Here is a 16571-nt window from a genome sequence, read left to right as displayed (position 1 = left end):
TTTACTCGGGTTCTTTAGGATTCGGAGATTTTACTAAGACAGAGTATTAGCTGTTGTACAAGGGGTGCAATTTGCAAACCAATTGGGGTAAAGCATTTGATAATTGAAGGGGATTCCATGGTGGTGGTGGGGCTGGTTGAAAAACCCTAAGGATGTTATATGGTGCTACAATAATGAAATTAAGAAATTTAATTGGATGACAAGGAATATGTTGCTTTCTTTACAATGGGTGGGGAGATCAGCAAATGCTTTGGTTGATGTGCTAGCCAAGCAAGGGGTAAATAGGGAAGAACTGTTTTGGGCTCAGCTGTGATTTCTGTAATTTATTCCTAGTTTACTTTTGTAAGCTTGTAGGAGGGGCTGCAGCTCGCGCCTCTCCATGGGATATACGAAATTACAATTCTAAATCAATTTCTGAATTAATAAAATTTCACTATACTCATCAAAAAAAGGAACTATAACTTCAAGCTCGAATAGGCACAAGAGTGGCTTCTATCCTCGGTCTTGCATTGAAATACCTTCTTCGAACAAGACGCAAGGCACTAGACATCTAAAACTCTAAAGAAATTGCTCTCATCACACTCTCAAGTTTCATCTCGATTCAGGTATGCAATACTATCCCTATTTCCCTCTCAAACTGTTATGGGCCCAGGCGTAGGATCTCGTCACGGGTCGGTCCACGAGGAGAACCTCTAGTTTCCCCTTGCCCCTCCCTTTGCGTGCTGACCCTATCGTGGCGACCTAAGGGGTGATTTGTCCAAGAGATCGCCCTAACTCTCCTTTACTCTTCTCTTTGACTGAAATTTTGGATGCCTTTATTCAATAATAGTGGCTCCTTAAATAGGAGATTACAAGAGTCCTGCTCTTAGGGAGACTCCTTGCTGAATAGGGAGACCTCCAACTCTATCTTGATAAGATAAGACTGATAAGATAAGATAAGTCTCTCTTAATCCTAATCTAATAAGATAAGATAATCTAACTTAATAAGATAAGAATAACAAGATAGTCTAATCTAATCTGCTGAATGGATAAGACTGTTGCTGCCGAATTGGATAGGATGAGAACACCGGATCATTGCTGCTGCTGCTCCCAATATGTGTCCACATCACAAACCATGAAAAATAAGGGGAAAAAAGAAAAAAAAATACAAGATGAGGACTTGAGGACTTGAGGTTGAGGAGAATGCTTGTCTTCATCTTCCTCTTCTATTTCTTCGTCTTCATCTGTAGATTCCTAAAATCCTCACACAGTCGCACTGCATCTTTTTTTTTGGCAACTGTAAGGTAAAGTAATTCATTAATAACAAAAGGGCAGCATACAAAAAGGCCCCTATACAACAAGGTTCAAAATTTCGATACGATACGCCCCGTATTGAGCGTATCGTATCGTATCTTTGGGGGTCCGATACGCCTGTTTACAGGTGTTTCAGGACCCCCACTATTTTTTAATAAAAAATATGCTTAAATATCTTCCCAAAAACCAAATTTTGAAAAAAAAAAGTTATTTCTGCTTGTATCTAAGTACCGATACGCCTCTGCCAATACACAGAGGCGAATCGATACTTTGAACCATGCTGTACAATGAGAGACTGTACAGCAGAATAGACAGTAAAACTCAGAAAAGCCGGCCTCCAAAAACAACCCCCCCCCCTCCCAAAAAAAAGGAAACACTATGATCTTCTTAAAAAGGAAATCAGGCTCAAAAAAAAGAACAAGTTTGCCTGTTTTTAAAAAGTGGATGATTTGTCAGCCACGAAAACACCACTCCCATAACCCTGTTGAGTACCTCTTGTTTTGATTTCTGCCTTCAAAAATTCTAATATTTCTTTCACCCCACACTGCCCAGAAAACAGCAGGGGGGAGGATACTCCAAGCTACTTTTCCAGCCTTGCTGAGGCCTCCTAGGAACCAAGCCTCTAGGAATAGGGAACCCTTCACATCCTTTGGGAAACATAAATTAACTCCAAAAAGCTCTAGCAGTTTTGTCCAAACCCAGTAAGTGAAATCACAATGCAGTAACAAATGGCTAGTACTTTCCACATTTCCATTACAGAATGTGCATTCCAGATCTGTCACTTCTAAACCTCTTCTAGCTAGATATCATTATCCTTGGTTAGAATCTTATCCAGCACTGCAGACCAAAAAAAAAAAGCTAATTTTGATGGAACAGGCCTGATCCAGGTCCGTTGCTCGGAAAGTGAGAGGCTTCCTCCCTTAAAGGTAGTTAAAAAAGGACTTTTCTGAGAAAGAGCCCGACTTCTCAAACAACCATTTCCTTTTGTCCTCCCCTGAGCCCGGGATCTTGGCATCATACAAAATCTGCAGCAAGTTGACCAAAGACTCCACCTCCCAGTCATTCAAGTTCCTCCTAAACAGAGGGTTCCATGCAACATAACCATTTTGCCTCGCTATATAGTCAGCCACAGAAGCATCCTTATTTACAGCTATCTCAAACAGATCAGGAAATAGGGTCGATAGAGGGCCCTCCCCGCACCAATAATCCTTCCAAAAAAACACCTTGTGACCATTTCCCACTTCATATTTTAAGCCCTTCAAGAACTGAGGACAAATTTTCAGGATAGCCAGCCTTACAAACTGAACAACCATAAGGGGATCTTGCCTCTTCTGTCTCCCACTCCCTGCTGCTAGAGCCATACTTTGCCACAACTAATCTTCTCCACAGGCTGTCAGAGTGCTCGTTGAATCTCCAATAGCCATTTCCCTAGCAAGGCTGAATTGACATCTTTCACTGATCTTATCCCTAAACCTCCCTTTGGATGAGAAGATTCTCTTCCAGTTTACCAAATGACACTTAGAATCCTCCTTCCAACCCCTCCACAGGAAATCTCTCATCTTTTTTTTTTAAAAGCTGCAGCCCATTTAGCTGGAATTGGAAATAAAGACAAATAGTAGACAGGGAGGGAAGACACTTTTAATTAAGGTGACTTCCCCCCTTTTGACAAGTACTTGGTTTTCCAAGAGGCCAGTTTCCTATCAACCTTCTCAATAATGGGTTCCCAAATGGTTTTGGATTTACAGCTTTCACCCAAAGGCATACCCAGGTATTTTGAAGGAAGTTTACCCACTTTGCATCCCCAATCACCCGCCCAAGAAACCAGGTTCGCCACTTCCCCGACTGCCATTATCTCACTCTTTTGGATGTTGATGTGTAAGCCTGAAACCACCTCGAACCATCTTAGGATTGCCTTTACATTCCAGACTTTCTCCCAAGATGAGTCACAGAAAAAGAGTGTCATCTACAAATTGCAGAAGAGGAATCTTTACTTCCCCATTCCCTACTTGGAAGCCACTGCATCTTTGCATCTTTGCATCTTTGTAGAGTCCTCAAAATTTCAGGTTGAGGGTTCAAATGACCAATGAACCCTTAAGCCTAAATGTTTATGTTATAAAAGAAATGCTACAGTACATGATGGTCTATTTAAGGCCCTGTTTGGTGCGTCTTTCTGCGCAGTCTGTCGTCTATTTAAAAGCCCAGAAGACTGCATTGTGGTCTTTTTCCGTTTGGTTCGCAGGAGATCTAGCCGCCAAAAGACATTGCATCGAAAAGAAGCGCAAAGCCTGTTTTGGGCTATTTTCTGGAAGCTCCAAATGGAGCTTTTCGGTTTTTTTCAACTCGTCTCCGTGCGGAAAGATGCCTGGAAATGTTGGACAGTTTTGTATGCCCTTAGCTTCAATCTGATTTGATGTACTTTTGATATTTAGTGTAAATAAATAAAGTGCATGTTTGATTCATGTTGTTTGGTATAATTCTGTGTAATACCCTAAAACTGGACACTTATTGAGACTCGTGTTAGTTTTAAATGTTCACAGCCACTGGATAAGTCTGGGGAGATTTATCCTGCCAAGGCTGATACTGGTGTGCCGCAAGTGTTGGGATGGCCTGTCTCGGCCACTAGGGTAAGACCCAAGGCACATGTAGTATGGAATTACTCGAATCCTTGAACCGGACCAGATTTCCAGTATTGCCCTGAACCTTGAAGACAGATGGGCAAAACTAGAAAGTTACACCTGACCCCTAGACTCGATTATGATACTTCACTAGGTGTCGGATCGGGCTACCTTTGATATGCCAATCAGTGAGATCCTTAGAGGGGGTCAAAACCTGGGCATGTTGGGGCAGTCTGAGAATTCATCTGAGTGGGTGATCATAGTGACAAGATCAGCCCCTTTGTCGAACAAAGGTAATGATCGAGAATGCACTCTCTCTGATGGAAACCAAACTGCCGACAGTTGATTTCAATTGTTGGAATTTTGTTTTGCAAAATTAATATATATATATATGTATATATGTACGGTTTCAAAATGTTTGCAAATGGTTTTAATTCCCGGGATCCATGTGAGTGGAGAGTGCAGAGTGCAGCACTGTTCCTTGCAACCGAGGGAGAGGTCCTCTTTTCTCAGGCAGTGCTTGATCATTATGGGCTGAGAGGTTAGGTGTAAGGCCATTTAGAATAATACCTGATGGGCTAATCTTGCACCTGCCCACAGTCCCTGGATTTTTTTATAAGATGGCTTGGCCCAGGGACCACTTAATGTAAGTGTTGGGCCCATAGGGCCCATGTGATGGGCTCAAGGGTTTCACTGGGCTTCTCAGTGAATTCGGCTATGCCTTGTAATAAAGGCTAGGCCGAACCCATGTGGCTGGTGTGTAGATCAATGCTTAGGTCCCACGACATACAAAGAAGCCCAACTGGGCAATAGACTGTAAACTAGTTAAGCACTGAACACTTAATGGGCCGAAAGCCCATTTCGAACTGGGCTGATATGATCACCCATTTATGGGGCGGATCTGAGATTAAAGTTAGCAAAAGGATTGGGCCTTTAACCTTATCCACTCTGGGAGACCAAATTCAAATCAGATTTGAATCTGGTAACCTCCTAATAAGATCAGGAGTAAGCTAACTTAATCTGCAGATAGGACTAAAATCATCCCCTATCCAAATACTGATTTGGATTGGGATAACTCCTCCTTAGGAGGTTTCTTAATCAAGAAGAAAAGAGGAGAAACCCTAAGAGAGCAACAACAGAATTCGAACTAAGGGTTTGTGCGAGAAATTATCCTGTGAATTGAGATAGGATCTCATACACACTCCAGAGAGAAGAGAAGCGATTTCAGCCATCTTCACTTCAGGAGCTCTCCTCTAGCCGCCGCCATTCTTTCTGATAAGATTCGATCTTTGAAGAAGAAAGAAATCAATAAATCAGTTCTTGACATCAGTTTTGCAGAAAAGACTAAATAGATTTGGTGCTCAGAGTTTCCAAAGGGTTCTTGCGAAGGACTCAGTGTGTGGGACGCACTCTGCTGGTTCCGTTCCACCTATTGCTGTGTCATCTTCAACAAGAGCGGATCTTGGTGTCCTCTTTGGGCGTAAACACCAACTTTGGGAGATACTGTTTCTCTGGATCAGGTATAATTCTTCCCTTGTTTTTGGTTTAGATCTGGTTCGATTGTGGTTCAAGGAGGATCCTTGAATATTGTATTCTAAATTTAGGGAATACGATTCCCAGTTGGAAGAAAGTAGAAAAATTTTTGAAATTCGCCCACCCATTCCGCAATCTTTATGCCGTTCATACGATGGATCCTACCATTCTTTCAGTGGTATCAGAGCCGCAAGTTCGAATCTTGAACCAAAAGAAAATCAAATCTGAACCTGCGCAGATGGACAAAAGATGTTCTGCCAAGATTTGCGCAGATTATTTTCTTTTTTCAAGAAATTGTTTCTTGTTAAGGGCGATTGATCTGAAATTAATTTCTGTTAAATCTAAAATTTATTTAGATCTGTTCTTTATTTATTTTTTATTTAATGGACTATTCGAACCTGGAGATCGCAGTGCAGATTTGGCGCAGATGGTCTGCGCACCCTTTTTCCTTTTTATTTATTTATTTTATTCAATTCGGTCTGTAAATAATTTTTTTTATTTTCTAGACTGAATGTATAGGATTTGATCAAGAATGTAATTAATTAACATAAATAGGATTTCTGTAAATTTTATTTTCTTGATTGAAGAAGAAGAAGGCAGCGCTAGAGATTTGCAGATGGAGAGATCGCTTTCTGCGATTTACAGTTTGTGAAACTGCAACCCTAGTGATTAACCTCTGTTTTGCAGGTGGTGCGAACAGTCCATATCTGATTTGTGATTGTTTAAAATCAAAATTATTAATTTCAGATCTTTCATGAATTAACTCTTGAATTGAAAATCAATTTCGAACAATTTCGGACTAGATTGGACCAAAACTGTTTGGACCCAATCTAGGGTTCGAAGGGGACTGTTTTCAGTCCAATTTTTTCTCTCTTGCTATTCCAAATCTGATGTTCAATTACAGGGATTAATTCAGCCCACCTGTAAAACCCAGTTTTAAAAGGTTAAAACTGCTAAAGCCCACTCTTGTGAGAAAAGTTGTATGGGCCGAACTGCTAACTGCGATTCAGCCCATATACCTAGTCGACATTAATTGTTAATGTTTTGGTTTTTAAATGGGCTGTTCGATGGGCTTTACAACAGTTAATTGATTGGATCAATTTTACATGTGATGTTTGATGTGCTACAAACATGGGCCATAAGCACTTGGCCCATGATAATTCGTTAGTGGCTCTTGTGCACACCATGGCTGAATGCACATCATTGCCATGGTGTCCCATAAGGTCATTGGATGACCCCTCCTTACTTGGTGGGCCCCACAACCCTGAAAAAGGGATGCGTACGAAAACCCTAGCCGATTAAGGCCCACCAGAAATCTGACTTGATGAAAGTCAGTGGGAGCCACTCTGGTTTGACCTAAAATTAGAACTAGGGCGTAATTTTGTTCCCTCCAGCAAATACGAGTGCATGTGATAGGGAGATCCATATGATGGACTCTCTAAAGGCCTTCCGTCATTAGCACAATGATGGGTCCTTCAGTAATGAGGAAACGCACCATAAAGATATTACTTAAACTAAATACTATTAGAATAAAATAAAATAATTTTCTTAATAATAAAAATATTAAATGGTTTGTATTATTTATATGATATCATTGCATATCTTATCATTTTACAGGATATCATTGCATATTTCCACATATTTCATAATATTTATACATGCAAGATAATAGTCTAGAAAAGTGTATTAACGTTTCTTTTATCATTTTACAGGATATCATTGCATATTTCCACATATTTCACAATATTCAATATTTCCATCCGACATTACCGACATATGTCCTATATTTGGGTAAGCAACATTTCCATCAACATCGACATTTTAAACCCTGTCGAAAACCACCTAAACCCAAAACCTTAGATACTTACCTTAGACACAAAAACTAGGGGTGGAACTTGAGTGGGCCTAACCCATGCTTTTGCACAGATTGGGCCTAAGTTTTCAAGTTGTGGGATGGACATGGGTTGGAAAAGTCAAGCCTAACTTTAACTTGGGTTGGGCTTGGAATGTGGCCAAGCTTGGCCCAACCCAACCCAACTTGCCTAAATAAGTACATACATATATGTATCATATCTTTTTTTTGGCGTAGCATATCTTTTTTGATAGGTCATATATGTACTATATCTAAATATCTATACTATATAAAGCATTAAAGCATATATTTGCCTTGTTTTTGGACCAGAATATGTGTTTGTACATGTTAGATTGCTCAAGTCAGGGGTATTTTGGTCATTCTAGTGTATCTTCTTGAAAGTGAAAGGTCTATTGTATTTGAGTTTAAGTTGTGTATCCCATCTTCTATGAGGGACAAAATCGTCTTTCTTGTAACTCTAAGTTTTATGAATAAAATTCAAGTGGGTCGGCTAGGAGAGTGATTTTTCACATTCTCTCTTCTAGTTTGACCGAACACTCTTCTTCTCTCCTTCTTCTTCTTTCTCTTTTCTTTCTTCTTTCTTCTTCTCTACTTTGACCTAGAATCAACTAGGGTTTATTCACAGCACATTTGTAAATGGAATTTGAACACATTTGCAATCAATTCTACTATTAAATTGGGTCATAAAGCCCAATAAAAGATGACTATGTAAAAATATATATACATAAATTCATTCAAACCCGCCCAAGCCTGGCCCAACCCAACTCAAGTTGGGTTAAGCTCAGGTTGAGCCTAGGTCGAGAAACTTCCACTTAAACTCGGGTTGGGCTAGGCTCAAGCCTAAGGTTTGCACCTTTAGAGTTTAGAGTTAGCCCTAGGTTAGTTAACCTTCAACCCAAACCAACCCACCCAAGTTGCACACGTACCAAAAATTCGAAAATACTAAACCCTAAATCCAACAACCAAACCCTAAAACACCAAATCCTAAGCCATAAATACAAAATCCCCACACCCAAGCCCTAAAATGTGAAACCCTAAACCTTCTCTTGTTTGGTATTAATTTGGTGCCTTGGTGATAGGATTCAATGGCTTCTTGGCCCTAAGGATTTTTCTAGTTTTATTCTCTTAGATCATGAAATGATCTACTCTGGTTGGTTACATATGGGCTTTAATCTATTTGAGATTGGTAAGTGTAGACTACCACTTAGATCTAAGAATCCATTACATGAGATATTGATTTTCAACTAAATCACAAGGGAGATTGTCTTCTTTGTTCCAAGAGAATATTTTATTTGACATGTAGAAATTAGGACATAGAAAGTACAATGATGAGTTGTTGTCAATCTAGTAAAACATTTTGTATTCAAGCTCTTTAAAACCATTGAGGTCTGATAAGTCCCTATTGACCAATTCTTTTTACGGGTTGATAATTGAATTTCTATATCATTTAAATAATGACTTATGAATGTATTTACTAAATTTGTCTAAGTAATACCAAGTTGGGATCTATATTTATTGACTAGGTTATAGTGGATCCAATTAAGTTTCTTAAAAAAAACAAAAAAGACTAGGAGCAAATCATTCAAGCCTACAGGCCTTCAGATCTACAATTATATTCATGTGGCATTGCACAAAACCCAGAAATACATATTCAAATGGCACAGTGAAACAAAGCAAAAAACAGATATGTTAGAACTTAGAAGCAAGCACACACAAATTTACATGGTTCGGTCTTTGGCTATCCTCCAACAGCAATGACCGAAGGATTCTGTACCCATTAAAGTATTCTGTTGTTCCTTGCAAAGATTCAAGTTGTGGTACTGAAAACTGGAGAATGCACCATTTAGTGTTGATACTTTGGGGATTAGGAGTGGTGTTTTGCTTCATGCATAAATTCAATTGGTGCACAAGAAGAGAGAACTGTTGACTTATTGATAAATTGGAGGGTGTTTTTATTCCTTTTTGAGAGAAATATGCATTTTGCTTTCAGGAATATTTCTTTAAAATCTTATATGGGGTAGAGTGGAGAGGTAAGTGATGTTTTGGGGTGTAGAAGGGGGTGATAACATGAGAGATATTTCATTTAATGAAAAGTTCAAGGGAGGGACTGATACCACAATGAGGTTAGGCACATGGGTATTTAGATGAGTGTGGATTATGGAGAAGGGAGTTTTTGTTTCTGACTGAGTTAGGCACTTTGGTGAGGTGAGGAAAACTTTTTTGACAGTGATTGGGCCACAAAGTCCATATGCTTCCTGTTTACTATCTCCTGCTCTGTATTCCGTCTTGATGGATTTTCTTTGATTACTAATAACAAAATAGAAATCAAACTAACTTTGCAGAGGAAAAAAGCAATTAAAACACTACACGCAAAGAGAACAGTTCAAGCATATAACTACAACCACTTCCAGCAGAGGTTTTAAACACAAATTTCATATAAGCCATTAGCTCAAATGAAAAGACTGTCAGAGTTGACATTCTAAACAGCAACAAGAAACCAAGAATAAGGTAATACCTCACATGGATATTGCTCCTTGCCACAGCCATGCGCTAACAGGCTTCGTCCCAACATATACGCTATTAAATAAACGAAACAAATGACGCAGCTAGACCCCAATTTACTACTGCAATCAAGTAAGCAAAAAAAAATATATAGAAATAAGTGAAAACTAATCTATAGCTTCAGAAATCAAGACTCCAGAAAGATGAAAATGAAAACTTACCTCATATCACAAATCAACATTAGATCTTTTGCCTGTTAGAATGCGAGATATCTGGAGACCCCTGCTGAATGCTTGATTGAAGAGGATCCTTGTCTGCATGGACTGGAAGCCAGGAAGCCATGCTAGTAGTGCCATAGGGGCCATAACAATTACACCAAAAAGCATATCATACAGACGGGCTAGAGAAACCACGGTGTCCCAGACCACAGTGGACTGCAGAAATGGCCTGAGTACCTGTGCTATGGATATTAATCCCCACCCAGTTGGGATAAATGCCATCAAACACGCGATGATATCAAAAAACTGGAAATGGGTGAATTCCAGAAAGACAATTATCACAAGCACTGTAACTGTAATGACAAGGAGCTGGACCAACCGATAGTATATATGCTCCTTTGCAGCATATTTGTCCTGAGCATATGCTATTATCATATAAGTTCCAACACCTGCAACTATACCGATCCAAGATAGCAAGTAAACAGAAATAGCAGTGTTTCCAGCAGAGATGCCAAGCTGGTACACAATCCCATACTGGAAAAAGAAAAAACGGAGATCTAAAATTATCTCCAATAATTTTCCCCAAAGACCAGTAGTTCTCAGATGATCCTGTTCTTCATACCACCAAGTCTCCCAGCTCTGTTCGGCTTTAGTGAAAATCTCTCCCCGATACCATATCCAGTTCATAAAATCTTCAAAGTCATACACAGTCTTCAACCAATCAAATCCAGAAGGGTTGAACACAAAGGGGGCCATGAACCATGATACTACCAAGAACCAACTTGAGATGCTCATGGCAATATAAACAAAGGTGTCCTTGGCAACAACACTATGTGAAGCATAAACAGTAAGTATCACTCCAAGCTCAATTGCCTTTACAAAGTGACTACGGGCATACAGTCTATAATTCTCAGCAAAACTCTTATGCTGCACAACAAAACCACGCCCAGTGGCTCGGTACTTTGCACCACCATGAAGAATTGTCCGGCCAAAAAAATGTGTACGAGTTCCCATAGAGAACGTGTAAAAAACAGATGCAAGCTGGAACTGCATTGTCAAGAAATCCCATACTGCAGGAAGGAACCCATGCTCGAGAGAGTTTTCCACAATCATTGGGAGAGCAGTAAATAGACCAAGCTGGATGATAAATTGCTGATTCAGGATTGCACCAAGTGCTTTGTTATTGTTTGAATTATTCTTCATGGCCTTCTCTAACCCACTCAAAGCCAGATAAAGGCGACCCCAGAGAAATGCAAAAACAGTCAAGATCACCGTCATTGTGTTAAAAAAGAACCCCACAGTAGAGTAGTAGAACGACAACATCCTGAAGAAATCCAGTCGATGACCCAACCGGTATACATCCCTACTCAGAACCTGCTCACCATTGCCACTAGCAACCTTAGCCTCAAACATTGATATCTGATTCAATCCAACATCCCTTCCCTTACCAACCTGGATGTACTCATGGTGTGTCACATTGCCACCTCGTAATGTGCAATTAAATCCAGCATATATGTCTTCACTGATGTTGATTACTCTGGAAGCCTTACTAATGCCACCTCGAGTCAGAAACCATAACCTATCAAACACATCAGGATGGCCATAATGCATTCGTACCTTGAGAGGGTTTGCAAGAACACGCTGTCCCAAGGTAACAAAGCTTGTCTCCTGTGCAGACATGAACCAAGCAAGAGAGGACACAGAACCAGTGAAAATGTGTTCACGGACTCCTAAAATAGTAGGCTTCCGGATACCATAATAGGTATTATATTCCTCCAATAGATTCCGCATCTTAAGGGCTTCCTCAAAAAAGTTGTCCTGGTTCATGTCAATGGTCTGAACAGCATCACCACGGGTAAAGATAATAGCATGGTTCTGATTCTCTGGTTTACCCTCTCCAAGCTTTAAGGGACCAGGCAACCTAACCCGGTAGATTTCCACCTCTTTCTGCAACTGCTGATCATACTTCACAAGAACAGAGTAATACTCAACCTCATTCCTCCCTTTGTGAACCTCATCAACATAGGCAACTCGAAGAGCTTCATTACATTTCATTAGATATAAAATATCTTCAGCTCGAGGATCTTTCTTTGCCTTTTGTGTCCCATAAATCTGGCAGGCGACTACATATGTATATTTCATCAGGGCACTACCATATTCATGGCCTTTGAACAAAATACTTGCATCACTATTCGCCCCACTCAGACTCCATGAAGACTCTTGGATACCTGAGCTGTGACCATTCAAAATGCCATCTAGCCCCACGGAACCAACAGAAGCAAGCTTTTGTGCTCCTTCCCTGATCTCCATCTCGGATGCAGAATCAAGGAATGCCAGCATCTTGAGAGCCTTATAGTAATACATCATTCCCCTTACAGTACGAGATAGCGTCTGGCCTCTGTAGGATGCCCAAAGACGGAGGTCTCTCAGCTTCTTCGTCCAGATCTCTTCATCACCCACCATCCCCTGTCGGCGCATTCGCTCTATGAAATTCCCCCAATCATCTTCATAGATCTTTTGTAAATAAAACAGGGTAGAAATTCCATCTTCATTTTCCGTCCGCAATTGTTCTTTGCTGTACAGGACTTCCTCATTGTAATAAGGTGTCAAAACACTAAAAGCCATCATTTTCTCAACTGGAGGAGCATGGGGCATGTTCATGAACAACGAGTTGCTAAAGAAGGCTAGACGGCGTCTTGCCTCAAAATTCCTTGGGATGTTATGCATCGAGTCCCTAGATGTAAGAATTGTCTGCAAACGCTGCACCTGCCGATAGAAAGATACATCTGCAATGTCAGGCAACTGAACAGCATTCTCAAAAAGCAATTCTCTGCTGGTAACAGGTTTGAGAGGCATCAAGCCGTCCTCCCTCAGCTGTTCCATGGTCCTCTTCACCTTGGGGAAATCTCGAATGTATATTTCATACAAGGCCTGCAATACATTCACTGCCTTATTTACATCTTTATTGGGCTTGGTAAGGAGCTCAACAAGGGTTACCAATTTGGCATGTAACTGTGGCAATGCAGTTGTTTTATACGTCTTAGTGAAGTTCCCAATGTTAAGTGCACTATCAATTTCCAGGAACACATGCCTAACAATGGAATGCTCTTCAGTGCCATGTTTGACAATCTGAATGAGCATATATTTGATGCTATCATAAGCTTCTACAATAGCACATCGCCTGTATTCATTCTTGCCAATCTTATACCAGAGCCATTGGTCAGGTGCATCCACCAACTCTGCTGCATGGCTGAGAGCAAGAAGCAGCTCATTGCACAGAAGAAAACATGGCCAGCGAATGACCCTAATGTTCCACATGTTTGGTGTCAGTTCCAAGAGCTCCACTTCACGATCACTAATAATGTCTTCTTCCCTGAAAGTTTTAATTATTTCATTCCACAGTAGGGCAAACTTCTTCCCCTCCACTTGGTTCGATTCAATCTTCATAAATGGCCGGCCCAGCCCATACCGCAGTTTCAACAGGTGAATGGCATCATGCAACCTTCCCAGCAATGTCCCCCTTGCATTCAGAAGTTGCTCCTTCGGCATGAGATTAAACTGTATTGCACTTGCAAAGAACTGGAACCTCAGCCTCAGTTGCTCCATGTTCCGAATCTCACCCAGGTGGGAGAACAACCCAACTATTGCCCCAACAATGGAGGTAAAAATTGAGTACCAGATCTGCAAATCCATGAGGTAAATCAAAACCACTGGAAGCCACAAAAAGAATACTGCTACTCTGTTAGTGTTACCAAAGAATTCATGCCAATTGTAAGACACATTCCTGAGATTCAAAACAGCTTTCGTCGGAGCAACCATGGGCTTTATCTGGAGGAAATAACTGAAGGTGAACTTTGAAGCAAGAACGGCAACCCAAAACGAAGTATACCTTATATTCTCCACGAGACCTTCCCTAAGGCCACGGCCTACGAAGGTCCTACTCTGAAACCACCAAGTTAAAATATAGAACAAGATGAAATTTGTTTCCTCAAGGAAGTTCCGAATCCAAGGTACAATAAAAAGAGCTAAAGCCAAAAGCTCCGGGAATATGAAAACGAGCGCAGCCTCGAGGAAAGCCACCAGTCTACGGTTTGCCTCATCAGACCACCTTCCGTCGTGATTCCTCTGGGACCAAATCCTTCCATAGAAGACACCAAAAACAACAGTCCATACTATGGCAACAATGCTCTTCAGTACCATTCTCACCCCGACTAACCATGTTTCCCTTGTGACCAAACTGTACTGAGTCCCGGCATCAAGCACTGACTGGAGGAAACGAAGACATCCCCAGGTAATGAATACAGTGAACAGCCGAACCTGAACATCACGACTCTCCAGTGACGTCCACGGAAACTCCGTGCCCTCCCAAGCAACAATAATGGCGGCCTGGAGAAATAATATATGCATAACCCAGAGCCGATCAAAGCTGCGAAATATATTCCAGAAAGACCTCTGTTCAACAAAACCCGTCTTACCCACGCCCTTGTCCTTACCCTTAGTTTGAAAGAACTTGCTGTTAAGATTGAGTGGCCACCCGAGTCGGCGGAAGCAGCGGTGGCTCCAGAAATATTCGTTAATATCGTCGTAATTTCTCCAAGCCGAATGAGGGGCGGTGCCGTTACGGCTTCTATCAACCTCAGCACTAATTATCCGGTAAATAGGAGTAACGACATGGATCAAGAACCCATTCTCGCCACAGGTGAAAGGGGTAGGAGGTCCGTCTACATAGTCGTCGAGGATCGCGTTAAGCTCCTTCGCCATGTGGTGGAAAATGTAGCAGATACATTCAGGGACGAAGCGGAGATTAGCAGCCTCGCCCCATACAAGGAGGTAAAGAGAAGTGTACAGGAGTTCGCGGCGGGAGTCATCACGGCGACTGCGTAGCAAGACGCTGGATTTGCGGCCGAGGTAAGAGCACCAAGATGTGTAGTTGTGCAGCAGCTTGCGACGGAATCGGCGTAGGACGTTGAGGTCGAGGACGTCGACGTCGACAGGAGGGGGATGGAGGCGCATCTGGGCGTTGGCAATGTAAAGCACAAGGTGTTCCCTCTGATTGCGAACGTTGTCGCGTTGGAAGCCAAAAGAGACGCCTAGCCAGTCAAGGAGGTCCATGCCCTCGCGCCATGGAACGAACGGGGGCATGCGAAGGTCTCCGACGTTGCGGAGGGCACCAGCGACGGCGCGGACTTCAGGGCAACGAAGAGAGTGGTGATCCGCAACCGCAAGGTGACTGTGAACCGGAATGATGTTGAAGGATTCAGATGAGACGGGGGTGGGAAATGGGGCCGAGCCGTCGAGGCCGTGGTTGGGGCCGTAGACGGAGCCATACCCCGGACCACCGCGAGGGACCGCCGGGCGCTGTCTCAGGTTCATAGCGGCGGCAGCATCGGGGGAACCCCGGACGATGCTTCTGTCACGTTTGTGTGAGTGTGTGCTGCCTCCGCCTTACCAGGCGAAGACGATAGAGTACGGGAAAAATGACAGGGAAGTCACATGCGTGCTGAAATAGAAATTTGGAAAATTTGAAGGGCTGTGATTTGATAAACAGTCGCTTACGTAAGAGCAAAGATTTCACCGCTGAATTGGTATCTGATGGAATATGCGGACGAACAAGGTGGAGTACAGGAGTAGAGATGGTTCATAGATTTGAATCCGACTGTGAAATCTTGTCCTTCAAATGCGACCTGCTGTTAGATTGCCCGCCCCAAAATGAAAGGGCGCCTTTTATTCTTTACGTTTCAATTTTTTGTCGCTTGCGTCTTATCCTGATAAGCTGTCGATTCCAACGTACTACTTCTAAAATCTAATAATAATAACTTTTTTTAATAATAATTATATAATCGGCTTTTTCCGATGAGAAAAAACCGTAAAATAGAAGTATAGAACCGTTGGAGTCTGTAAACGGTTTAAGTGTTTAACGCACAATTATTGCTCAAGGAGTCAGTGCTCACCGAATGACAATTGGAATAAGATAGCCACGTCAGCTCCAATCCGGAAACAGCTTTTACTCTTTCATGAGACTTGTCAGACCAACTCTGTAGGCTGATTGGATCATCGGCTTTTGACAATCTTGCTTCTGCGATTCTATCAGATATTACACGTTAGCTCCGATCCCGGCGCCAGCTCTCCGAACTCCGAAGCTTTTAGGTCTTTCGAATGTCATGAAATGGAACTTCCACGTCGCCGGTTTCTACGATCTTCTCTCTTCGAAGTAACCGGAGAGAATCTACAACAGTCTAGAATAAACTGATTGGATTACCTTTTGACAATGTTGCGTCTGCAGTTCTATCAGATATTCCTTGGCGTTTTGGCCTTTTCGCTTTTTCCTCTGCTTTCATTCTTAAGGGTGGCAATTTTACTCAAAAGCCAGGTCCCAGCCCGCCCCGACCCGAACGGGGCGGATTTTCCCCGGTAGCAAATGCATGAGGGTCGGGTTCGGGGATTTTCTTGCCCCAGACCGGGGATAGGGCGGAGATGGAGTCTGCCTATAAATCCCCGAACCCGCCCCGACCCCGGTTGTAATTTACAATTATACCC

At 42.0% G+C, this 16571-nt stretch overlaps 1 non-coding gene and 1 pseudogene across 5 annotated transcripts in view; both read right to left on the bottom strand.

The window, feature by feature from the left end:
* The window catches only part of LOC104587134 (callose synthase 12 pseudogene), a 28196-nt pseudogene extending 11832 nt beyond the window's left edge, over positions 1 to 16364 (bottom strand). For 2 of the 4 annotated variants that reach the window (XR_016072705.1, XR_016072694.1), the window contains exons 1-2: positions 10038 to 16364; positions 9830 to 9938 (exon numbers count right to left, since the gene is read on the bottom strand). The product of XR_016072705.1 is annotated as a callose synthase 12 pseudogene, transcript variant X2 (transcript). The remainder of the gene's footprint in view (positions 1 to 9829; positions 9939 to 10037) is intronic. The other 2 variants (XR_016072726.1, XR_016072716.1) reach the window with 1 other exon arrangement.
* LOC148803487 (small nucleolar RNA J33) lies at positions 12332 to 12412 on the bottom strand. Its single transcript, XR_016081755.1, has one exon. It is a non-coding gene; the product is annotated as a small nucleolar RNA J33 (small nucleolar RNA).
* Positions 16365 to 16571: the final 207 nt, after the last annotated feature.

The sequence above is a fragment of the Nelumbo nucifera genome, chromosome 1, assembly GCF_055504915.1.
Source record: "Nelumbo nucifera cultivar China Antique chromosome 1, China Antique-T2T, whole genome shotgun sequence".
Taxonomy (NCBI): Eukaryota; Viridiplantae; Streptophyta; class Magnoliopsida; order Proteales; family Nelumbonaceae; genus Nelumbo; species Nelumbo nucifera.
The sequence above is the reverse complement of the archived record's forward strand: the minus strand, read 5'-3'. Positions and strand labels throughout refer to the sequence as shown.